We start from the raw sequence: 26,689 nt of genomic DNA, 5'->3' as shown, positions 1-26,689 counted from the left end.
AACTCTTCATTCAACTCTGCCACTTTTTAGCTTAGTGACATTGTTCAAAGTATTTAATTTTTGTGGGACTTAGTTTCACTTAATTTCCTTAGGCCTCCTTTTTCTTATTTAAAAAAGAGTTGTTGGTCTTTATAACATCTTTCTATTATTAGAAATTCAAAGCTTGTTTATGGCCTATATTAACACAAGGTGTCTTGCTCGGGTTGTTTTTAGAACTAATCTTTTGATGAATCCTTTCCTTGAAAAATATCTTTGTATATCACATGCCTTGGTTTGCCACTTAAGTATGTGTAAATCTGACACACTATTTAAAAAAATGATACGTTTTATTTTGTTTGCACAAGTATGTAATATTTTAGCTGAATTAATTGCTAAACATTCCCACATGGTCCTATTGACTTTATTTTATGTTTTATTGGAGTTGGTATAACGGAAATTCCACTTCCACTTCCTAAGGCACTTGTGCAGTGTTCATCCTGGCTTCACATGGGAAACAAACCACTACTCTAAGGCTAGATTTGAAGTCACCCATGTGCCTCACTCAATTCACATAAAGTGATGAAAACCGGGAAAACTCTGCAGTCAGCTAATGCTACTGCCATAGAGCATACATGTGACTACATTACATAAAATCGTATTGCAAAAACACTTTCACTTGCACAAAAGGGATAATCTGTCCTATAAAGTAGTGTAAACGATTGTTACTTAGATAAATACATCAAATCAACATTTTTTTCTGTTAATCATAAGCAAAATCAAATTTTATGTACATATAATTTTCTAGAATAAACTAGATATCAATATATATTTGTGCTGGAAATAAAAATATCAAAAAGAAATCTTGAAGAACTTTAACTTTAGTAATAATATTGTACTGGGATAACCCTCCCATCATAAACAACTATAAAATAGGGTAAAATTTATGAGGCAATTCTTTCCAGGTTTTCACAATTGTCAGGTCAAGATTGCAATACTGTTAGAAGAAAACTTCATGATTTCCCTACTAACTTTCCTAGCTCTCCGCCTGGGGATAATTTCCCACTGTGATTCATTGAGTTACAGTCCAAAAGACTACAAGATCTCCTCCAAGATGAGGAGCCAGAGAAGAGAAAGCGAAAATGGCAAAAAGAGAAGGGAGGCACAGAATGGAGTTCCAAAGCAAAGGCGTGTGTGGACTATCTGGGAGTCCATGGCTAAGGGCTGGGTTGCATATCATCCAGGTGTGACTCCCTGAGACTTACCAGAGAACAAAGTTGAGAATAAGACACATGTTAGAAATTGAGTCATGCTGATGGGCTTTGGAGATTTGGTCTAAAGGAAGTGGAGAAATGTTATTAATACCTCATTAACATTTGTATGTCCAGTGCAAACAAGGCAAAGGCCCAATCATAGAAGTAGAGACCCACATAGGCCAAGGTTTACTCAAATCCCACTAAAACAAAGGCTAAAACCAAGTACTGACAAGATATGCTGGGGACTATAGCAGTGGAATTGAGTCCCAAACAGTAGACAAAGGAGATATGACTATTAAATGTAATATTGTATCATGGATGGGATCCTAGAATGGGAAAAAAGTACAATCAGTACAGACTCAGAGATTCTGAACAAACTATGTACTTTAGCTAATAGAAATGTATGAATATTGGTTCACTAATTGTGACAATTGTGCCACACTAGTGTAAGATGATAATAAAAGGAGAAACTGCGTGTGTGATATATGGAAACTCTGTAAAATCTTTGCAAACTTTTTGTAAATCTAATATTGTTCTAAAATAAAAAGAAAAAATTTTAAAAAGGACTATGTAATACCACCACTCAACCTACATAATGGCTAAAATTAGTGCACTTACCATTTGACAGGAAAGGAGGATAAGACTCAAAATATGTCAGAGGAACTTGCCAAAGGTTACAGAGCTAGTATATGTTGGTGATCTTAAATCCAGATGGCACTCGGAGGCCTGATTGCTTTCCACTGTGCGTTCCGACTCCGCAAATTCGTAGAAACTGAGTCCAGGCAATGACAGTCAATGACTGACTGCTGCAGACAGCAAATATAAAGTGCTAGGATTCTACTTATGGACGTGATTTAATCATCCCTCCTTCTAGTTTTCAGGGTTAAATAAAACGGCTGTAACTTTCCTCAGTACTTTTGCTTTCTTGATCAGAAAAGAAAACTTTTCGATTTGAGGTAGTGCCATTACAGTTAATTCATTTTATAAAAACCCAAGAGCAATGAAAACTATCTAGGAGCATTTTGAGAAGAATTGTGAAAGATATGAAGATCATCTTAAATTTAAAGTCCATTTCTTAGACTTTAAACTTAATACATCTGATCTCCTTACATGAAAAGAAAAAGTCATTCGTCAGGTGTTCCCCCTTGCAGACTGTCTCTGGGGAAAAGATTGTATACACTTTCATCTGTGGTTTTTCCAGGTTCTGTGATGTGTTTGCCTTGAGGCTATTTGCACATATCCATCTATTTTCCAATAAAACGAAACTACATCTAACAGAGTTAAATCCAAATATTCCCCCCAAAGAATATTAAACCTGTAGAAGCCCTAAGCTTACATTTATTAGGTTTCAAGAGTCTTTTAATTGTGCCTCTTGGGTTGCTGAAGATATGCAGTCCAGAGATATTTAGGAACGTATGAGAGGAAAATTTTGTGTTCACGGGACAGTTTAGCGTCCCAGATCCTTATATCTCTTCTTAGGGAGTTAGACTTTCTCTAATTCTTTCTTGTTCTGATTTCTGACTGTTGCTAACTTGGTAGCATCTCTTGTTTTATATATATCCCTTCTCTTTTCTGCCCATTAACCCAAGTGTGGGACAAACTCATGTTCCCCATAGTTTCCCCAAACACATTTTATACAAGTCAGCTCTTTGTAATAAAAATTTAATAAATAAAGTAGATTTTCACTATTTTTATTTGCCCAGTATTCACTCCCTTTTTTCAGGACTAGTATCCAGATGTTGCATCTTCAATATTCAGGCAATATGCTTCAGGAAATCTCCCTCCAGCCTAGATCCAAGGGATGGTCATGCAGTCTCAGGAAGCCAAGCTGAACATTCCCTCTCTGAGGGCCTGATACACCTCAGACCAATCAGGTCAAAGGTAATAGAGCAGAAAAGTGGATAATGGAGCGCTATTTGAAGTCTGAACCAAGCCACGTCCGAAGCGGGCTCTAGTTCTTCATTTTTCAGTAGATATGATTTAGTGAATACTCTTTTTGCTGATGCCAAGTTGGATGAAAGTCACAGCATCTGCAATTAGAAAAATACCATTTGATACAATGTGCAGAGGGAGAGGGGACTATTGGGAACAAATTAACAGAGAGTAAATAAATAGCCCTGTTTGTAAAACATCATCTCACCATCACCATGAATATCTCAGAGAGTGTCTTTTATCTTCTTTTCCAACCCCCACCATCTTGCTGGTTCCCATTTCTTCTATCACAATTCATCATGTTCTGCTTTCTCTCCAGGGGTGGCTCTCTCCCATGTTCTCTGACTTGTGAAACTAAGCCTTTTGGTTAGTTTATTATGCAGATAAGATGGAATTTTTACAGGATTGGTCAGCCAAATCTTGTTTTTTTAGTTTTAAAAGGCAGTACATGCACATAGTGCAAAATTAGAAAGGTGCCAAAGGATACACAATGAAAGGAAAGTTTTCCTACTCCACTGTTTCCCAGACATCCAATTTCGCTCCCTAGAGACATGCATTGTTACCGGTTCAAAAGCAGACCTTTGAGAAAAATCTTTGAAATTTTCTGTAGATTTTTAAAGAAATCAGTAATCAGTAGATTACACTTTCACAGAGCATTTCAAAAAAGAATACTGCTTCAAATAATTATAATAAATCATTATGCAAGAAATATATAAAATAATTAGAAATAGAATTTTAGCTTCTGAGGGAAGTACACAGAAATTTCCTTTTATGTTTGCCCTTAAATTAATTCATAAAAGGGATTAATAAGTATGTATGAGTTAAATAAAATAGAAAAAATGATTCTATATCAGTTAGTTATGTATATTATTTTAAAATTTACATCAAAGAAATAAAAGAATATTATTATAAATTATATAAAAACATACATATTTTGAAATATCCAAATAAAATGAAATATTCCCCTAAAGCAAATTGTCAATTAATCAATATCTTGGTTTTATTTTTAAATTTCTACATCCCCACATTAAAAATTAATTAGTCTTTATATCTCACTAAATTTTTTCAACCACAATTTAAAAAATAGATCAACTGTAAAAAAGCATATATTAAAAAAGAAAAATTGAAATGTCAATGAAATGTAATAGTATTATGTTTACTTTAACTAGATGCCTATTCTTGGAGCTTGGCATTGACCTGGTCCAATTCTCTCCAACTCTATACACATGCAAGAGACATGGACCCGAGGACAGATGCACATACACTCATTGTACCTTCTAGTTGTTTTACACTGATTTTTATGTAGTGATTTTCACTACTTCTTTTGATTCTGTGACATCCATAAAAGTAGAATTAAAATCCTCTTTTGGTGATGTTACCAACATGGTTGAGCTAGTTCTGTCAGTTTTGATCTTTTCATTATTTTGCATTATTTCCATTATTTTGGATAAGGAATTTGTAATTTTGCTCAAGAGGATGGACTATTCTTTTTCAAGCTCCATGTAGTGCTCAATATGAACTCATCTTTTCTCCCTGTACATCTTATATTTTGAAATATCCAAACCACTAATAAAGCTTTTAGGCTGTACTTAGGTAGTAATTTTCCTATTTTATACTAGGAAAATTGCACTTTAAAGAAGCACATTTTACCAAGTATTAATGCTCTCATAATCTCACCATGACAAGCTTTTTGTCCCCTTCTCACCAAAGTAATGTCTTTTATGTAATAAGTCTGAAAGGTCAGGTCTCTAATGATCATGCAACTAGATGCATAGAATGTCCATTTCTAATTCCAAATAGAGCTAGTATAAGAGTAGAGAAAGGGAGCTGAACAATATAACCCATAATGAAAAGCAAATCAAGTTGCATTAGCCTGTTGTGGAAAAATGTACCTTTTGACTCCAGCATCATAGATATTGATTATAGTTCTAATAATGGCATGGTATTTTCTTAAAAGAGGAATTGAAAACAGTAGACAGGATTTATTTAAAAATTATTATAGAGAAAAAAAGGAGACAAAACAAGGCATTGTGTCAAGTTTATAATTCAGTGCATTGAAAAGAAAAACATGCTTTCACAGGTTCCAAACTCTCTCTTCCATCAGCCTAGCCACAGTACAAGTATTTTTTTCTCTTATTTACAACCCAACAGTCTACTGCTAACAGCTCAGAACTTCTTTATTAGCCTGAAGCCGAGAAGAGCCTTGAAGATGAGTAAGCACTAAAGAGGAGATCATGGGGAAATGTTTGGGTCATTCTGGTTGATTATTGCAAATGGACTGCTGAATAGGAGAATCATAGGGGAAGAATTAGAAAGTGTTGCAAATCTGAATTCATTATAATAAAGGCAATTCAACAAATTCAACAGGGTTTGAAACGGTATTTTTTTGCCTTCATCTTTTTCATCAAGGAAGTATGTTTTTTGGCAAAAGATTTATGTATGGACTCAAATAATACCTTTAGTTTGTGAAACATTTATACTCAACAGAACACTGTCACATACATGACTCAATGTGCTTGGCATTTTTTCTCCTAAAAACTCACCCAAATATTTTGGCCTTATCTTTCAGCTTAGGTTTAGAAGTTAAAGATTGTCAAATGGTTGAGTTATCATCCTTTCAAAGCTTGCACTAATTGACACTAATTTTCAGCATCTCATTGTAGGGGAGGAAGACATTTCCTCTACCTTCTCTGGGTTTGTCCGGCCGGAGAACAAATTAAATTCACATGAGACAGAATAGCAGGAGAAAATTAAACAAAACTTTATAACACATATACATGGGAGAGGTCAGGCAAGCTGAGCAACTTGCCAAAATGGCTGAAGCCCCCACCTTAAGTATCATCTCAGCTAATGACAAAGGAGGATGTTGGGGGTGAGGGGAGACAGTTACAGGAGGTTACCAGAAACAGGAATAAGATTATTATGCAGATTTAAGTCCTTGCATTTGGCATTGATTAAGAGTTTCTAGAGAGAATGTCATCTCCTTTCTTCTCCCTAGTACAGAGACAGAGGCACCTTTACAGATAGAGATTTCCTTTACGATGTAAATGTCTCCTAACAAAGGGCAAGCAAGTTCCACCCCTCAGAGCCTCCTTCCCTGTCCCAGTTTATCAAAAGCAATCAGCCCAATAGTCCTCATGCCAAAGAGACATATCTTGGTGTGGCCAAGACCAGTCCCCCACAACATCTTCTCTTATCGTTGTCATCATGAAAGTATTGATTCCCAAATTCACTGTTTAGCTTGTTAAACGATATAAGCAGAAATATATAGCAAAGTAAATATTGTTACTAAGGAATGACTGGACATCAGAGCTTTGGAAGAAGGTATTCTTAATGAATTGAAGACGTGCTACAGGAAACACGTGGGATTGTGTAAAGTGTGTCAGAGTGAGAGAGAAAAATATGAATTGGAGAGAAAGTAACTGAAAAAGAAATAGAAATGTATGTAACGTTTATTGAGAAGCAATGAACTGAAGATAAGGAAGGGGAAAAGGATATCAACAAACTTTTTAGTGTTTTCTGATCAGATTTTGATGATTATTTGTCTGTAGTTAATCTTTTCTTGCTTTAAAAGTTCACACAAGAAGATTAAAGTTTGCTTAACATAGCACACATTTCTCCTCTAATGTGATACTTAATCAGATTTCCTTTATTAAATTAGATTTGTAAGTTCAATTATGATAATTTAGACTGCAGCATGAACATTTTTATGTGGAAAAAGAAAAAAATGATCCTAATCCTCAAGGGATTGATTTCAAATTCTGAGATTTCTTAATAGGTTCCCTGATTCAGAATTTTCTACTTCTAGCAAATATTGAAATAGGTGATACTAATCAGAAAACGTATTCTAATTATATTTATAAAAAATATCAATTATTTGCATGCAAATACCTAACAGATATGGTACTGTTGCAGACATTTGGAATAATTTCAAAATTCTTGAACATAACCAAGAACCCAGGTATAAGAAATATTAACTGTTAGTTTCCACAAATAGAGTGACTATTGACATAAATCATTGCCTTTATGCTTAGTTGGCTTCCCAGACCATAGTAGTTTAGAAACAAAAAGAAGAAAAGAAACTGTCAGCGGTGGACACAGTGACAGGAAGAACTGACCTTCAATAAAGGAAATAATGAAAAACTCTAAAGTGGACACATGACTCTGTTTACTCAATTAATATTAATGAACAGATTTCCAAGTGCCACTGCCTTATCGAAAATTTAGTAAATATTTAATATTAAAAGAGATGGTCATGAATATACACATTATAATTATTTTCATAGTAAATATAGTTTAAATTTAAATTAAAACATTTTTTATTGCACTGGAGGTTTGACATACCTGGAAAATGTATTTATGTGAAACAAACATCTTTCAGTCATGTGCTTAAATTCGTGAGTCTGAATCCGTCTTTAGTTTCCGAATAATCACATGGACTCAGCACTTAAGATGAGGAATGTCAATCAACTTAGGCTACATTATTTTTTAAAAAAGATCCAATAGTTTAAAACAGTACAAGTTTATTTCTCTCTACTCAGGCAATTCCATCAAGATCAGCTGTATTTCATCTCACCCAGCAGCTCAGGGTCATGGCAGGAGAAAACGAGAGAAGTAGCAGATCACAAGATGGCTCTTTTTTTAAAAAAAAATGATTGGCACTTGAGCTAACAACCATTGCCAATCTTCTTTTTTTCTTTTTCTTTTTTCATTCTCTTCCCCAAGTGGCCCCAGTACATAGTTGTATATTCCAGTTGTGAGTGCCTCTGGTTGTGGCATGTGGGACACCACCTCAGCATGGCCTGATGAGTGGTGCCATGTCTGCGCCCAGGATCTGAACCAGCGAAACCCTGGGCCACTGAAGCAGAGCGCGGGAGCTCAACAACTAAGCCACAGGGACAGCCCGCTGAGATGGCTCTTAGTGTTCCTAAGTGGGACATGTTACACGTTCTTTAATACTCACATTCCATTTGGCAAAGCAAGTCAGATGACCAAGTCTCAATTTTATGATTTAAAATGGATAATTTTTCTGCAGCAAGGGGCTTAATCAAGGAAGACAGTGAACATTTTGAGAATTAATAAGATCGACCAAAAAAGTTAATATTTTATTTTTCCTTCATTCTGTTCTAGAGTTATTAACCAAGGATATTAAAATGTAGGGCATCATAATCAATAGATTTAGATCACACTCAAATTTTGATCATTTTGATGCTAATAAATAAGATCAAGTTGCCATTGATCTATTACACAGAAAATATGACTTTTCTATTTTTCCTTTATTTGATATCTGCTTGAAATAATTGTTTATATGCAAAAATAGCACAGCTCTTTGCTGATCAAAAGGAAAAAGTAATTTAAGGTATAAGTGCCCATTTAAGTATGAAGAAGAGTAATCATTTAGGCAGTTAATATTCTTTGAAGATAGAAATAAATTACTGATAATTTTTCCATCATATTTTTAAAAATTTCCTATTTTGATATAATTGTATATTCACGTGCACCTGTAAGAAATAATGAAAAGAAATGCTGTGCACCCTTTACTCTGTTTCCTCTAATGGTAACATCTCACAAAACTGCAGAACAATATCACAACCACAATACTGAGACAATTCACCAATCTGATTCAGACTTCCTCAGTTCTACTTGCATTCATTTGTATGTGTGTATATTTACTTTTATGCAATTTTTCCACATGTGTAAAATCATGTACTCATCACAGTCAAGACACAAGATTTCCATTACCACTAGGACCCTTTGTGTTCTCTTTCATAATCATATCCATCTCCCTCCTCACCCTTTCCAGTACTAACCCATGACAAGCACTACTCTATTCTCTATTTCTATCATTTTGTCATTCCAATACCTCTACATAGATGGAATCATACAATATGTAATCCTTTCGGGTAGATGTGATTTGACTCAATACTTTTCCCTTGAGACTCATCCTAGTTCTCCCATCTATCAATTATTAGTTCCTTTTTGGTTACTGAGTAGTATTCAATAGTATGGATGTGCCACAGTTTGCTTAATAAATCATTCACCCATTGAAGGTCATCTGGGTTATTTTCAGTTGGAGCTACTATAAAGTTTGCCATTTTATTATTTGCATTCTTTTTGTTTCTCCTGGTTCTCATTCCTCTATTTCTCTTTTCTTATTTCCCTGTGGATTGTGTAAATATTTTTTAGGATTTCATCTTGAATAAGACGTTTTTCTCTATACTTTTATTAGTAATCTCTCTGAGAATTACAAAATACATTGTGACCTATCACGGTCTAATGGTATCAACCTTTTACCACTTCAAGTGAAATGTGGAAATGTAACTTCTATTTAGGCCCCTTTACTCTTCCCTCTGTTCAATATCATTGTCTTGAGTATTCGATGGTATTATCATTTTTCTTTCAATCATCAAACATGATTTAAAAAACTCATGAAAATAAAAATGGTCTATTGTATGTACCCATATTATTGCTTTTATTATTGTTCCTCATTTTGATATTGCAAGATTTCTCTCTTTTTTTTTTTTTGTCATCTAATTTCGGTTTGAGCAAATTCTTTTAGCCATTCTTTAAGGGTAGATCAGCTGGAGACAAATTATTTTAGTGTTCTTTAATCACAGAATATCTTTACTTCCCCTTCATTCTTGAAGAATGCTTCATCATATATAGAATTTTAGATAGATAGGTAGATAGACGATAGGTAGATAGATAGACAGATAGATAGATAGATACAGTCCTTTGCTTTCAGCTCTTGAAAAATGTGCCAACTTCTTCTGATCTCCATGATTCATGATTTCAGATGAGAAATCTGTAATTTGAATTGGTGTTCCTCTGTAGGTAATGTGTCTTTTACCTTCGGCTGCTTTCAAGATCTTTTCTTTATCTTTTGTTTTCTGTCATCTAATTATGATGTGTCTTGGCATGGATTTCTCTGAGTTTTTCACCAATTTGGGGAAGAATTTAGCAGTTATTTCTTTGATTACTCTTTCAATTCCATTGTTTTTCTCTTCTGATTTTAGAACTCTGATGATATGAATACTGGGTTTCCCCCACGCACACAGGTCCTTGATAGTCTGTTTTCTCCTGTTCAGATTGAGTAAATTCTATTCATCTGTCCTCACCTTCACCCATTCTATCTTCTGTCATCTCCATTCTACTATTGAGTTCATCCATAAAGTTTTCATTTTAGTTATTGTATTTACCAGTGTTATAATTTCCATTTTTCTCTTTCTTGTATTTCTTCACTGAGAGTTTCTTTTTTTCTTTGTATCAAATAATGTATAATTGCTTGTAGAAGCAGTTTTATGATAACTGCTTTAAAATACTTGTCAGATAATCACAACATATGAAGTACTTTGTGTTGGCATCATTTGATTGCCCTTTCCCATCCAATTTGTGTTTTCCTGGTTCTTGATGCGATAGATTAGTTTTGATTCCTGGACATTGAATATTCTGGATATCTTTGCTAATAGAAGATTCTGGGTCCTATTTAAATCTTTTATTTTCGCAGGCAACTACACCATGTGGGTTTAGCGTGCAGGTCTTGACCTACATTTGTGGGTTGTTCTTCCTATGACAATTTAATTTTCAAAACTTTTGCAGTGCTATTTTGGTCTTTTGGTTTATCTGGTGCCTCTGGGGCTCCCCTTATCATCTGCTGATATTGCCTGAATAAGCTGAAGGAGTTTCTCTAGGCTAGGCTTCCTGGGCCATGCATTTGTTATGGTGAAATCATTCTTGCTGGTGGGGCCTAACCTCTCAGCCTATGCTTGTGTGGCGGGATTCCCCCTTGCCAGTGTTCCACCCTAGACACTCATTTTCTCTCAATGTGTCAGGGATATCTCAGGCCCAGCAGGAAAAGACAGTTCGTTCCCTGTCTGCTTATCAGTGGGCTCCTGATTTATTCCCCTTGTCAATGAAGCTGGAATTACCTAGTGTTGTTGGTGAAACAGTCTTTCAATCTGGAGAAAAAAAATGAGTCTACCTTGGCCACCTTCTTTTACCAGTTTGGGAGCTGAGATAATGTGGGCCTGGGTCACCTCTTCTGCTATGTGGCGGTCATTAGACATCTTGCATCTATATTGCTCCTCTAGTTTTAGGAGAGCTAAAAGATTAGCTTTCCTCCTTTCACCTTTCACAGTTCCTCTTGCATTGGCTCTTGAGTTATCCCCAGGGATTATAATTGTACTTAGTGGGGAGGAGCAGGGAGAAATGAATGTATAACACATTTTCTGGATCAGAAGACCTTAAGGCCTATCGCTTCTTTTTAAATTAAAATTAGATCAATTTGTGAGTAAAGTCTCAGAATATTAATTTACTTCCATTACATTACAGAATCTAGTATTAAAATACAGTCAATGGTTAGATGGCACTCTTATTCATCTCAAACTGAATCCTACCAATTTTTTAAATTGAACTTAAATCCTACCAAATCCTTAAAGCCTTCTCTTATGAATTCATTTCTAACTAATCTTTCTTTCTGTTATATTTCCTTAATTATTTTATTTTATTGTCTTATATTTGTAATTAATCTTTCTTTTATTGTATGTCCACCAAGTAAATTATCAGCTTCTAGGAGGAAGATATGCATTTTATGTTAATTTTCATTATCTACAAGCCTTCAACATATACACATACATACACAGGCACACACAAAATTATATCTAACTTGAAGCCTTGACTTGACTAGCTTATACTTGCCAGGTGTTTTTTTTAAAGTTCTTTGTAAATCTTCTCCTTTCCAGGAAAGAATTATCCTTGATATCAGTGTTTTTATAGAGATCTTTGGGTTTATAGCATAGACGCTGGATGTACGAAAATAACTCACATATAAGCAATTGATTATTTTGCATCTTTATCTCACCTTCTCTATGGCTCTGGACCCCATTGAACACTATATATAAAAGTATTAATTATAGGTGTGAGCTTTTTTGTGGAATTTCTGAGAAGTCACTGATTTCTGCTATTGCTATTATGAAGGATTCACATATCAAATTTTACCAAATATCGAATTTATTGAAACTGAAGATCCTGAAGGAAGAAAATAAGAAAGAACTCAGCAGATTGCTGCTTGAGGCAGTGGTAGAAGAGCTTACTTCAGGCCACTTTCTCATTGAAAATGACCATGAAATATAGCAAATTAAAAACAAAAAATCAAGGCATTGGAGAATTGCAAAATCATTGAGGAAGTATCAAAGAAGCCATATTCCAAAGGACAAAGGTAGCCCATGGATGTGAATAGTACATTGGTAGTGCTGTCTTTTCAAGCCATGTGCTGATTTAAAATGTGACTAAGAGACTGTGAAGTCAAAGGAAAAAGCAACAGCTGAGAAGCTGAACTGGCAGTCGACGGGGCTGAGGGGCACAACTGGAACTCAAAACCCACAGAGGAAGAGGGACAGTGGTAAGTGCTATGAGTTTATCATACAGCTTATTTCATAACTGATTAGAACAATCAGGCTCTGTCCTAAAATCTGACAAAATAAAGATAAGTATTCCTCTCTGGAGGAAGAGAAACATTGTTAAAGCTTCAAATTGTCTCTACATGCTTTTAAATACACAATATCTGTGATTGAAAAAATAACCAAGTATGCAAAAATACAAGAATTGAGACTGATCAATATCTTGAAGAATAACCAGACAACAGAAGGAGACATAACTGGAGACTCAGTATATGGAGTTAATAGAAATGAGCATTAAAATAACTGTGCTTAATATTCAAGAAATTAAATAGGAAGATGAAAAATCGCAGAAAAATGAAAATCGTGGAAAAGAATCAAATGGAAATTAGAGAAATTAAAAATATTAAAATTAAGCATCCAATAGATTTAGTTGGAGTTATGTAGTACTGAGAGCATATTACTAAAATAAAAGATAGGTCATAGAAAACTATATACACTGAAGAATAAAGTAACAAAAATGAAGCAAAATGTAAAAAAGAATATATTAGAGATATAGGACAAGGCGTAAATATCTAAAATATGTAAACTTAGACTCCAAGGACGAAAGCAGAGAGAAAATGAGGCGCAAAAAATATTTTAGGAAATAGTAGTCCAGCATTTTCTAAAACTAGTAAAAGACATCAAGCCACAGTTTCAAAACTTACTGTGAACTTTAAGCAGGGTAAGCACAGAGAAAAACAAGCCTGCAGCCAAAATAAAAGAAAGGAAAAGGAAACCAGCCAAAAGAAAAGAAAAAAATTAAACAGCTAGATAAAAAGAACACAGAGGAATGACTTCTTCAAAAGGATGAATAAAATAAATGACAAACTAGAGTTCTCTATTCATCAAAAACATCCCTAAAACTGAAGGCAATGTACGGACAAATAAAGACTTGGAGAAATTATCACCAGAAAACTGACATGAATGTAGATATTGAAGGAAGTTATTAAGTCAGAAAGGAAACAACCACAGATGGAAACACAATTAACATCATCACTGATGGTGAACAATTAAAAACATCCTCCCCTCGCCTGAAATTAAGAACAAGACAAGCCTGCCTGCCGTCATCGGTTCTATTTAGCATTGTACCAGAGGTCCTATTCAGTACAAAAGACAAAAGACCAGAAGAAAATCAAATGGAATTTAATGATTGGCCCATGAGAAATAAAGCAGTCATTATTCACAGACAATACATTTGTATGAAATTAAAAGCAGGAAAGACAAATCTATTGCATTAGAAGTCAGATTAGGGTTATCTTTGTGGAAGAGCTAGAAGGTTGTGATGGAAAGTTGGGAAGAGGCATAAAGAAGATTATGGGGGCTCAGATGGTAGTATGTCTTGATCTAAATGGTGATTACATGGGTGTGTTCACTTGGTGAAAATTCACTCATCTCTATAGGTTATACTTTGATGAAAATTTGTGATGAAATTTGTGTACATGCGTACCCACAAACTTATATACATGGAAGAAAGCAATCAGTGTACAAGCTCATCAGGAGCAGGAGTTTTTTCTAGAGCATCCCCTTCTAAACCAAGCTTAAAACTTCCATAATTGAAGCACAACTAATTTTTGAGTTACCATGCACACAAAACTATTTACAATTCTCTGCATGGGGGAATTAGAAATGATTTCTACTACTCATTGTTTTTATTTCCAATTATTAACAATCAAAATGTATTGCTTTTAAAGTGGGAAGATGAAAAATTACTTTTTTTAAGAAAAAATAGTTACCCATGAACAGAAAGGAAATAACAACCCACTGTGAGAAATAAAATGATAGAAACCAAAGTGATAGCATTGCCTGTTGCTGGTGACTTGAGTCCAGCTGACAGCAACTACCATGGCAACGTATGGAGGCAGGTGACATGTCCTTTCCTAGTTGTTCTCATGTCAGAGTGTTAAGAAAATGAAGGTTTGTTCTTAATGAGAAAGATAAAGGTAGTATCTGATGTCCGGAACTGATTCAACGTTCACAGATAAATGTCAATGCTATTACAAGCTGTCCATTTTGTTCTCCATTTGGACATGAACAATCTTGCAGAATATCAAACTCAGATAAGGCTATTCTGAAACTATGATAAAATGACCCAAAACAAGGTCATTTCACAATTTTGTCTTAGCACAGACAAAATCAAGGTCATTTACTACCCTCAAAATGCCAAACAATCCCCTCTCAGCTAAAATGAGTGACTGCTACTTCTGTACCAACTACAACTTTATCTTCATTCTAGTCTCCCTTCCCTATAGAAAAGATTTGTTGAGGTACTGAATCATAGAATTGACCCTGATTTATGACAGCATTCATAAACATTCTAGAACAAGCCTCTTTTTCCTTAGACTCTTCCCCAAATCACCTAACCAAATCCTAAATCCTTTGAAATGTTTTCTCTAACACCTCATGCGTAGTGTCCCTCACTGCAACAAGTAATGAACTTAATTTGTTTAACTTCATGTGTGTTCCTGGTGAACTTTTCTTGAAGGACAGTGACATACATAGAAGATTCTATTTTCTTGATGGTTTATTGACTATTGAGCAGTACTCAATTTTGGTGAGATTTACAGTCAAATTCCTTTCTATGCTATGCATTCTGGGTAAAAAATAGGACCTACAATGTTAACTTTTTGCCTTTAAAATATTAGTAACAGGAAAAGAATAACCTATGTTGGTAAACATTACTTGTTTACATGACCCAAGTAAATAGAGACATGGAAATAGTTTCTTAAAATGGATAATTACTAACATTTAAACCTAACAAAATTATAAAATTCACTGGTCGTCCTGATCCAAAACTTCCAGTGGTTCGGTTGTCATGTTACTTTTAATACAATGGATAAAATAATCATGCCTAAGTATCTAGATAACCTTAGAATATGACAGTAAAAAGATAATCCTATGCAAGTCACAGGGCTGGAAACTTTGTCTTCCAAGATAAAACAATCAAGGTCATTATAACTATTTTTACATTCACAGGTATAGAAATTACCCTTAAGCATTCAGGGAAATCTAATCAAAATAAAGTAGTAATAGTGATATTTTAAAGCATGGTGAACAATCTTTCCAGAGTTACTGTGAAAAGTAGCCAGACAAGTCAGAGACATCCTAGTGTTCAGATAGTTGGAGCAGGGGGTCCTGAAAAACTTGCAAGCATTCTACTCCAGGAGTTCTAAGAAAGGCAGTAGGCATGGTTGGTAAAGGGTCATTGTCAGTCCCTCTCTCAAGCTACATGATATTTACCCCCTTGAAAATACTCATATGAGCTTACACTAAATGGCAAAAATCTGGTTTAGACTGATTAGATGAAACAAAGAAAACCAAAGTATGAGGACTCTTTACAGGAGAATTTTCAGTTTAAAACAATATACCTAAGAAATTTTAATACTTAAAACTCAATTTTACTTAAGAGAATAAAATGTCAAAACAAGGAGACAGCAAAATGCCTTATAATAATAAAGTCATGAAAACAAAGATAAATGCCATAAATTGTGTGAATTTGTATTAGGAAGGACAAAACAGTGTGTTTGGTGTCAATCTTAGAGCGCATTTAAGATGAATGAAAGTCCTTAGAGTTTCTTTCACCAAAAATACATTTCTATTCAAAGTCTAATTACAAAATCTAATTGTGAAACATTTAATTTTAAAATTATAGTGAAATTAAATATGAAACACAAAAGAACATCAAATCCACATTTAATCTGTCTTGTATTCTCTCTTTCAAATTCCCCTTTTTCTTCAGTATAAACTTCACTCAGATGCAGCAAAAGTACTTGATTGTCAGGTGGCAGAGTATACTCATTAAGAACGTCTTCAATTTTTGTCATATGTCTCTAACTTTATGTGTTTGTGTAAAGATTTATTTATTTATTTATTTATTTATTTTTTTTAAAGATTTTATTTTTTTCCTTTTTCTCCCCAAAGCCCCCCCGGTACATAGTTGTATATTCTTCGTTGTGGGTCCTTCTAGTTGTGGTATGTGGGACGCTGCCTCAGCGTGGTTTGATGAGCAGTGTCATGTCCGCGCCCAGGATTCGAACCAACGAAACACTGAGCCGCCTGCAGCGGAGCGCGCGAACTTAACCACTCGGCCACGGGGCCAGCCCCCTGTGTAAAGATTTAAATGCAAAGAGAGAAAGAGACTTTAAAAGTAAATTCTAATATGACTTAATTTAGAATATTCAGACGATTCCATGAAATTGAAAAGAACAGACCATAAAAAAAAGAAAAAGAATATTCGCAGATATAAGATTCATAACATCAAGTCTTTTCAAGTTGACTTATTAATCAATTGGCTGTTTAAATAACTTTTTGAATACTTACCGGGTAAATCTGGATAGAAAAAGAGCACGTAACAGCTGTGTTTAGGTAACTTCAGATGTTATAGCTGAATTTTCTCCAGAGACCACTCACTCTTCTGATATGCTTTGGTATGCCCTAAATACTGCATTCTTTCATGAAAATAGTTGCTTTATATTTACAGAGTGTATGCCTTACTCTATATGTAGATAGATACATGAATATGTAAAGATAATGTTTAGCTAAGTTTTTTCACATTACTAATTTGTAACTTTTAATCATTTCTGTCAGTTTACTATAGCATATTTCCTTATAGTCAATTCTTTTTTTTCTAGCTTTATTGAAACATAATTAAATATAAGTGCAAGTTTAAGGTATAGAACATGATGATTTAATGCATGCAGACATTGCAAAATTATTGCCTCAATAAAGTTGGTTAACACTTCCATCACCTCTTATTATTACCTTTTTTTCTTTTGGTGACAACATTAAAGATCTACTCTCATAGCAACTTTCAAGTATATAATATACTATTCTTAACTATAGTCACCAAGCTATATATTAGGTTACTGAAAATATTCAACTTATAACTGTAAATTTATACCATTTGACCAGCATCTCCTTATCTCCACCTCCCAGCCCCTGGAAATTACCATTATACTCTCTGTTTCTATGAGCTTGGCTTCTTTAGATTCCACATATAAGTGAGATCATACAGTATTTGCCTTTCTTTGTCTAATTTTTCTCACTTAACATAATACTCTCAAGGCCCATTCGTGTTGTCACAAATGGCAGGATTTCCTTCTTTTTTATGGCTGGATAATATCCATTGTGTCTATACCACATCTTCTTTATGCATTTATTGGTTTGTTTCCATGTCTTGGCTTATGTGAATAATGCCTCAATGAACAGAGGAGTGCAGAAATCTCTTCAAGATGGTGATTTCATTTCCTTCAGATATATACCCAGAAGGGGGATTGCTAGATCATATGGTAGTTTTATTTTTAATTTTTTGAAGAACCTCCATACTGTTTTCCATAGTGACTTCACCAATTTACATTCTCAACAATAGTGCACAAGCATTTCCTTTTCTCTACATCCTCATCGACACTTATCTTAATAGCCTTTCTAATAGAGGTGAGATGATATCTCACTGTGGTTTTGATTTGCGTTTCCCTGATGATTAGTGAAGCCGAACATCTTTACATGTATCTGTTGGCCGTGGTATGTCTTCTTTGGAAAAATGCCTAATCAGATCCTCTGCGCATTTTTTAATCAGATTGTTTGTTCTGGGTTTTTTTGCTATTGAGTTGTATGAGTTCCTTACATATTTTGGATATTAACTCCTTATCAGATATATGGTTTGCAAGTATTTTCTCCCATTTCATAAGTTGGCTTTTCATTTTGGTGATTATTTCTTTTGCTGTGCAGAAGCATGTTAGTTTGATATAGTTCCACTCATTTATTTTTCTTTTGTTGCCTGTGCTTTTGCTGTCATATCCAAAAAATAGTTGCTAACACCAATGTTAAGGAGCATGTTTTTCTGCTAGGAGGTTTACCATTTAAATCATTAGTCCCTTTTGAGTTAATTTTTGTCAACAGTATGAGATATGGGTCTAATTTCATTCTTTTGCATGTGATTATCCAGGTTTCCCATCACCTTTTATTGAAGAGATCATCTTTCCCCATTGAATATCTTTGGTTTCTTTGTCAAATATTAGTTGATATTAGTATATACATGGATTTATTTCTGGCTCTCAGTTCTGTTCCATTGGTTTATGTTTATGTTTTGATTCCAGTACCATATTGTTTTGATAGGTATAGCTTTGTAACAAAGTTTAAAATCAGGAATTGTGATGCCTACAGCTTTATTCTTCTTTCTCAGGATTGTTTGGGTAGTCAGGGTCTTTTGTGGTTCCATACAAATTTGAGGATTGTTTTTTCTATTTCTGTGAAAAATTTCATTGGAATATGGATAGGAATTGCATCGAATCTATAGATGGCTTGAGTATAATGGACATTTTAACATTATTAATTTTTCCAATCCATGAATGTGAGATATCTTTTCATTTATTTGCATCTTCTTCAATTTAATTTCCAGTTTTCCTTCTGTTAGTGATTTATAGTTTCATACTATTGTGGTCTACTTTCATACCATTCATACCAAGATGCCTGGCATGTTTTCAATCTTCTTAAATTTGCTAAGACATGTGTCTTTTTTGTTTTTTGGTTTTTTTTTTCCTTTTTTGAGGAAGGTTAGCCCTGAGCTAACTACTGCCAATCCTCGTGTTTTTGCTGAGGAAGACTGGCTCTGAGCTAATAGCTGTGCCCATCTTCCTCTACTTTATATGTGGGATGCCTACCACAGCATGGCTTTTTCCAAGTGTGCCATGTCCACACCCAGGATCCAAACTGGCAAACCCTGGGCTGCCGAGAAGCGGAACTTGTGAACTTAACCACTGCACCACCAGGCTGACCCCACTAAGACATGTTTTATGACCTAAGATATATTCTATTCTTGGGAATGTTCTTGTGTGCTTGAAAAGAATATGTATTCATCTGCTGTTGGGTGGAATGTTCTATATACGTCTATTAGGTCCATCTAGTTTAAAGTCCAATGTTTCCTTATTGATTTTCTGTCTGGATGATCTATTGATTGTTGAAAATGGGATATTGAATTCCCCTACTATTATTGTATTGTTGTCTATTTCTCCCTTTAGATTAGTTAGTATTTGCTTAATATATTTGGTGTTCTGATGTTGGGTGCGTATATATTTACAATTTTTATATCCTTTTGATGAGTTGAACACTTTATCATTTTATAATGGCCTTCTTTTTCTCTTGTTAGAGGTTGTTTTTTGTTTTTTGGATTTTTTGCTGAGGAATATTTGCACAGGGCTAATGTCTGCTGCCAATCTTCCTCTTTTTGTATGTGAGCCATCACCACGGCATGGCCACTGACAGAAGACTGGTGTAGGTCTGAGCCTAGGAACTGAACCCAGACCACAGAAGCTGAGATCACCAAACTTAACCACTACGCCACCAGGGCTGGCCCACTTGCTAGAATTTTTGACTTACAGTCTATTTTGTCTGATATAAGTATAGCTATCCCTGCTCTTTGTTGGTTTTCATTTGTGTGGAATATCTTTCTCTATTCCTTCACTTTGAGCCTATGTGTGTGTTTAAAGCTAAAGGGAATCTCTAGTAGGTAGCATATAGTTGGGTCTTGTTTTCTTAGTATATAGTTGGGTCTAGTAGTGATGAACTCCCTCAGCTTTTGTTTGTTTGGAAAAGTCTTTATCTTTCCTTCATTTCTGAAGTGCAACTTTGCTGGATAGAGCATTCTTGGTTGGAAATTTTTTTATTTTCAGCACTTTGAATATATCATCTCACTCTTTCCTGGCCTGCAATGTATCTGCTGAGAAATCCACTGACAGCCTTATGGGGGCTCCCTTGTATGCGAGGAATTTTTTTTGTCTTCCTGCTTTTAAAATTCTCTTTCTGTCTTTAATTTTAGACTGTTATATTATAACGTGTCTTAGAGGAGATATATTTGGGTTGAATATGTCTGGGGACCTATGAGCTTCATGAAGTTAGATGTCAATATCTCCCAGCAAATTTGGGAAGTTCTCAGTCATTATTTCTTTAAATAAGCTTTCTGATCCTTTGTTCCTCTCTTCTCCTTCTGGGATTTCAATAATACATACGTTGTTTATCTTAAGGTATCCCATAGTTCACATCAGTTTTCCTTACTCTTTTTTGTTCTTTTTTTCCTTTGTTCTCCAGTGACTGTATAATTTCAAAGGTTGTGTCTTCTACTTCGCAGATTCTTTCCACTGCTTGATTAAGCCTGTTGTTAATGCTCTCTGTTGCATTTTTCATTTCAGTCTCTGTATTTTTCAGCCCCAGATTTTCTGTTTGTTTCTGTTTTATTTTATGATTTCTATTTCGGCAAAACTTCTCATTTTGTTCATGCATTGTTTCCTAATTTCATTGAATTGACTTTCTGTGTTTTCTTGTAGCCTATGGGAGTTTCCTTAAAACAACTATTTTGAATTCTTTATTGGGCAAATTGTAAACCTCCATTCCTTTGGAGGCAGTTATTGGAAAATTATTGAATAATTTTTGTGGTGCCCTGTTTCCTTGACTTTTCATGTTCCTTGAGGTCTTTCATCACTGTTTCCACTTGTGAAGCAGTCACCTCCTTCAGTATTTACTAACTGGCAATGTGACAGAAATACCTTCCGCTAGCCCTGTTAGGCATTCTGAGGCCTTCTCAGACCTCTTCTGTGGACATTCCTGCTCCATACTTCTTGTTACCTCCTACAGAGGAATTCTTAAGGTTATATGCCTTCTCTCAGTTACGCAGAGCCATCCTCAGTGCTGATAGTCTCCCTTTTGCTCTCCCTAGGGCAGTACTGAATCCTCAAGTTTATGTGGTTTCTCCCAATTCCATACACTCAGGAGGCTTTTATTGTGTGCCCACTAGCCATCTATAAAGGCTTGCTCTTGCTGCTGTTGGGAGCACTCACAGGGAGCTGGCCATAGAGTGGCAAGGTGTGTGAATCATGTACACAGATTATGGGGGGTGGGCCAATGGGACAACTGGAAAAATCTATAGGTGAGGTGTCCCCAGTGGCTTATGAGTAGAATTCTTGATGGAATCCTCAATGTGGTGAATAAGATCCACCTCCCTTTGATGCCCTTCAAGAGCCCTGTTTGCTATTCTCCTAGTCGCTTCCTGCCTCCCAGTCACATAGCATACCTTGGTATTTTGGACAGGGTGAGAAAGAAGTAGGTCTCTTTGGCAGCATCCTGCATAGCTGGGGAAGCCAGACACTCACCCATAATCTCTCACTTTCCCATGTGGGAGAAATCACAAGCCAAGAAGGTCTTTCTTGAAACTGGGCTGTGCCACCGTTGGTGAGGAATGACATGGGTAGAGTGAAACTGTTCCTCTTATCCCCTTCAATGCATCTGATCTTAGATTTTTTCTGATCCAATAGTGTACTATAATTTCTCCACTGGACTCAGCCTTTCAGAAAGGCTCTCTTGTCTCTGGGTAACTGTCTAAATTGGTGTTCTTTGGGGAAAAGATGGTAGAAGACTCATTCTGCCATGATGATGATGTCACTCTCCTTATAGTCATTCTTTAAAGTCAATTTCTTATAGAACATTTAGTTCATGCTCTAAGGTGTCACCATTTTCATAAATAAAATAATCAGTTTATTTGACTTTTTACCATGGTAAAAATGCTTTGTCCCACTTTCTGATTTCTAAGATTCATGAAAATAAAAACTATATAAAGCAATTACAGTAAATAGTAATTAATATATAGAAAATACACTCACGGAGCACTACACTAATAAAATGTGATAATTAAACAATATATAATATTTAATAATTATGTTATTTTCACAAAATTTATTCAGTTAATCAGAAGTATGAAGGTTGATTTTAGATTTTATACATTGAAATAATCATAAATATTGAATTTGTGGACCATGCTTTATTACCAGAATAATGGAAATTATAAATCATTAAGTTATAAATTCCATTTTTACTTAATGAAATTTAGAATATTATTAATAGTAAGCTACAAAGAAATTATACCGTATGTCATAAATTACTATTGAACTCTATTTAAAAATTTTTTCAAAGTGCACAAATAAGAATAAAAATGTTTTCTCGTATGAATTCCAAATATGCTTCATCTTCATTAGTGGAAAGTGAGCAAGATAATAAGACTTCAAGATTTCCAGGGTTTTTTTGTTTTTCCACTTCTTATTTCAGACATCATATTGCTCCATTTATTACAGACCTGATCTTGTCTTTCTTTCTAATTCAATTATGTTTATTTTTCCTAATTTATTTGTATATTCTCACTTAAAGAATGTTATTTTCCCTGCAGAGAGAAAATGAAATTGCTCCCCATACGTCATTTCAATTCTCTGTTCATAGGTACATACACACTTTTAACAATTGATCACTCATTTACTCATTACAATCAATGTTTTTGAAATAACAAACCACATAATGAAAATGTTTACATTATATCTTATACACATTATATATTTATTAAAAGAAAAAGTTATAAAAATTAATTCAATTATGTACATTTATAATTTAAACAATTGAAACTTTTGTCTTTATATCATAATGAAACGAAGTGCCTGCCACTTAAATAGCTTTAAAATGACAAAATTTCACATCTCATTTTGAAAGTCATACACTGGATGGATTAATAGCACAGTTTGAAATATTTTCCCCTTCAGGGGAATCTATTAACCCAACAGATTATAACAAATGACAACTGCATCGAGTTGCAATTTATTGTTGCACAGCACAATAAGCTATCACACAATTATAAAAGAAATTACCAGTTGCTTACATTATCAGCTCATGTAAGATTTTGGACTATATTACTCAGACTCAAATTTAAAAGTAGTGGTTCTCAATTCTGTCTGATATATTGACATGTCTAGACAATTTAAAAAATTTGGGGGCCAGCTCAGAGGAGTAGCAGTTAAGTTCGTGCACTCTGCTTCGGCAGTCTGGGCTTGCCAGTTCAGATCCCAGGCGTGGACCTAGCACTGCTTATCAAGCCATGCTGTGACAGGCATCCCACACATAAGATGGGCATTGATGTTAGCTCAGGGCCAATCTTACTTAGCAAAAAAGAGGAGATTGGCTGCGGATGTTAGCTTAGGGCCAATCTTCCTCAAAAAAAAAAAAAATCTGATGCCTGGTTATTTTTCCAGTGATTCTGACGTAAATGCTCTGGTGTTGGGCCAGGGCACGAGCATATTTTATAAAGTTACCACCATAAGTATAAATTATAGCCAGAGTTGAGCAACATTGCCTTAAAATTCAGCCATGTGTTTACTTTAAACATATTTTTAGTTAAAATGAGTAGTTATTATACCTACAATTCTTAAACTCCACAGAATGTTACTAACTATGGCTAGCTGTGATATCAGTTCAGCATTTCAGATTTGGAAGAAGGAAAGAGTTCAACTCTGTGTCAAAAATAAGTCAGGGTGAAGATAAATAATTTCAAAGCAAGTTGAGAAATCATAACATTTAAAAAGTGTATTTCTTTTTAAGGTCATAAATGTCTATTTCAGTCAATGAAATACTCTACAGAATGATATCTGAAAAACACTATCTTTGAGTCAGACCAACATAGAAACAGAGGCTCTGTTGTTTAATATTGTGTCCATTACTTACTTTCCCTAAACCTTGATTTCTTCTTCTGCAAATCAGAAAAATCCCCTATAGTCATTTTGAAAATTAATTTAAGATAACAAAGAAATAATTAGTAGGTACACAGTGAATACCAGGTCTTCCTCAGAGTGTTTTTACTTTTTTTGTGCATTCCAAAAATAATTATACAACTAAAAGTCAGAGTTTTTGCTCTTGAATAAAATATGTATGAGTCTTTTTTGAAGCCCACTTAGTAATTATACACTAATTAACTAGTTAACCCAAACTAATTAAACCAATAAAGTAAGAATTGACTACTGAAATTGAAAATGGATTTGTTTTATAAATGGACCCACCTGTAAATATTTTATGACCAACCCAAGTCTATTCAAAATATGATTTAATCAAATTTTAATTGGCTGTCCAGATTGCATAAGTATATCAGTTATGTAAAGTAAATTACATCTCTAGTTTTTTGGTATCATTTGATGGTAGAAAATGTTCCCTTTGAATTATTAAATAGAATACAATTTTTTTTTTTTTTACCTTGGTCATATAATATCTTCTCCATTATATGCACATTCACAGTCTTCTTATTATGCTCTTTATTTTCAGGCTTAGAGTTTCTGTCTTTGGCCAATATATTCAGAATTCTGCTGCAAAACTGTATGGTCATAATTTTAGACTACATATTTTGATTAAATGAGACAAGATCTACTAATTTCCTAGAGATCCAGAGAGGCTATATTCAAAAATCGAAAAGGGTTCTCTATTCTATAAACTGGCTCCCTTGTTCAGATGCCCAGCCTTGCAGGCTCAAGTTCAGGATGGGATACAAAATGTGGCCGCCTATGGAACGGAACAGTCAGAGTAACTTCCGGAACACAGGGCTATGTTGAGGCATAGCTTTTTCAGTATAAGGAACAGAGTGCCTTTCCTTATTCTAATTTCCTGCTGTGGCTAACTACCCTCTTTATGCTTTAAGTCTACAGGTTTTAGCAGTTTTTGAATATCATAATCTCTCTTACTTCCATGCTTTTACATTTGCAGTTCTCTCTATCAGGAATGATCTTCATTTTTTATTCCCCTAGGTAACGACTCATCATCCGTTAAATTCAACTCAGTGTTGCCTCTTCTGGGAAGCAATGCCCACGATCTGCCTCCTGACTGGGTAGAGTGTGGCCTGTGCTTCTGATAGCATAGCATCCTTATTCCATTTAGAGTACTTCTCAGAGTCCACAGGTATTGCTCATCTCTGGGTAGAGATCTGGCCCACAGACAAGTTTATTCTCTTACATAGGTAGCAACAGTATTACCAATAATTAACAACCAGGATGTTTCACACACAAGTCCAGATATATAACTTCTTGGGAAAAGTGGATAAATCCAGTAATACTGATGTGACAAGACAATAATTGTCAGGAATGAGAAGGTGCTGTCTCCCAGACAGGGTGTGACTAGGTACTCTCCAGTTCTCAAAAGTCCCACACAGCCTAGTTTTCTTCTAATCTGTAAATTTCTTTCAGTTTCCTTAATGATGTAGCACTAAGAGCTCTTATCCTGGCATTGTTAAAATTTTGATTTTTTTCTCTGATGTGATCATTTATTAGGTATTCTTTTTTTTTAAAGATTTTATTTTCCTTTTTCTCCCCAAAGCCCATCTGTACATAGTTCTGTGTTTTTAGTTGTGGGTCCTTCTAGTTGTGGCATGTGGGATGCCGTCCCAACATGGCTAGATGAGCAGTGCCATGTCTGCGCCGAGGATCTGAACCGGCAAAACCCTGGGGTGCCGAAGCGGAGCACGCGAACTTAACCACTCAGCCACTGGGCCAGCCTCCTTATTAAGTATTCTTAAGCAAGGCACTTAGTCTTTTTGCTGCTTATTTTGCTTATCTGAACACAGTAATTATAGCATTATCATTCTATATTTCATAATAAGGTCATTTTTGAAGATTAAATGTGTTAAGTTGTGTGAAAATGACACCGAGTTAGCATGAGAAACTCCAGGTCTAACCTCCTTGCCCTGGCTTATTCTTGCAGTGTGCTTTGGAGAAACACTTAGAACTACACATAGGCTTCACAATGCAAATAGAATTTACAGATTCTTAAAGCTCAGATAACCTCACGGTGGGCTCACACTAACGTTTTGGCTAATTATGGGTCCTTCAAGTTTATCACAGCAAAACATGTCCAGAGACTATCAAGAAGCTGAAACTTCCCAGACCCCAATTCCTGGGCTTCCTGGTGCCAGAATCCACCATCTATCATGGAGGTAGACAACCAAGGACATCCACCTGTGGATTCCCTTATCTCGCCACCCCCTTCTTGGTAAGCAGGCTCACAAGGTCAAAGGCAGGCTGATGGGAAGGCACTAACTTGCAAGACCACATGCTCCCCCTCCCCCACGTAAAACCTCAAATAAACACCCCTACCTTTCTTCCTTTGAGGAGGTAGATTTGAGTCTTAACTCCCATCTCTTCGTCTGGCCACCTTTCAATAATAACAAAAGCAACTTTCCTTGCAATAAGCCTGGTGTTCCAGTTTTTTATTTTTGGCTCCTCTTGTGTGGTGGGTAAAATGAACCCGTGT

The sequence above is a fragment of the Equus przewalskii genome, chromosome 17 (assembly GCF_037783145.1).
Source record: "Equus przewalskii isolate Varuska chromosome 17, EquPr2, whole genome shotgun sequence".
Classification (NCBI taxonomy): Eukaryota; Metazoa; Chordata; class Mammalia; order Perissodactyla; family Equidae; genus Equus; species Equus przewalskii.
Note: the sequence above shows the minus strand (reverse complement) of the source record.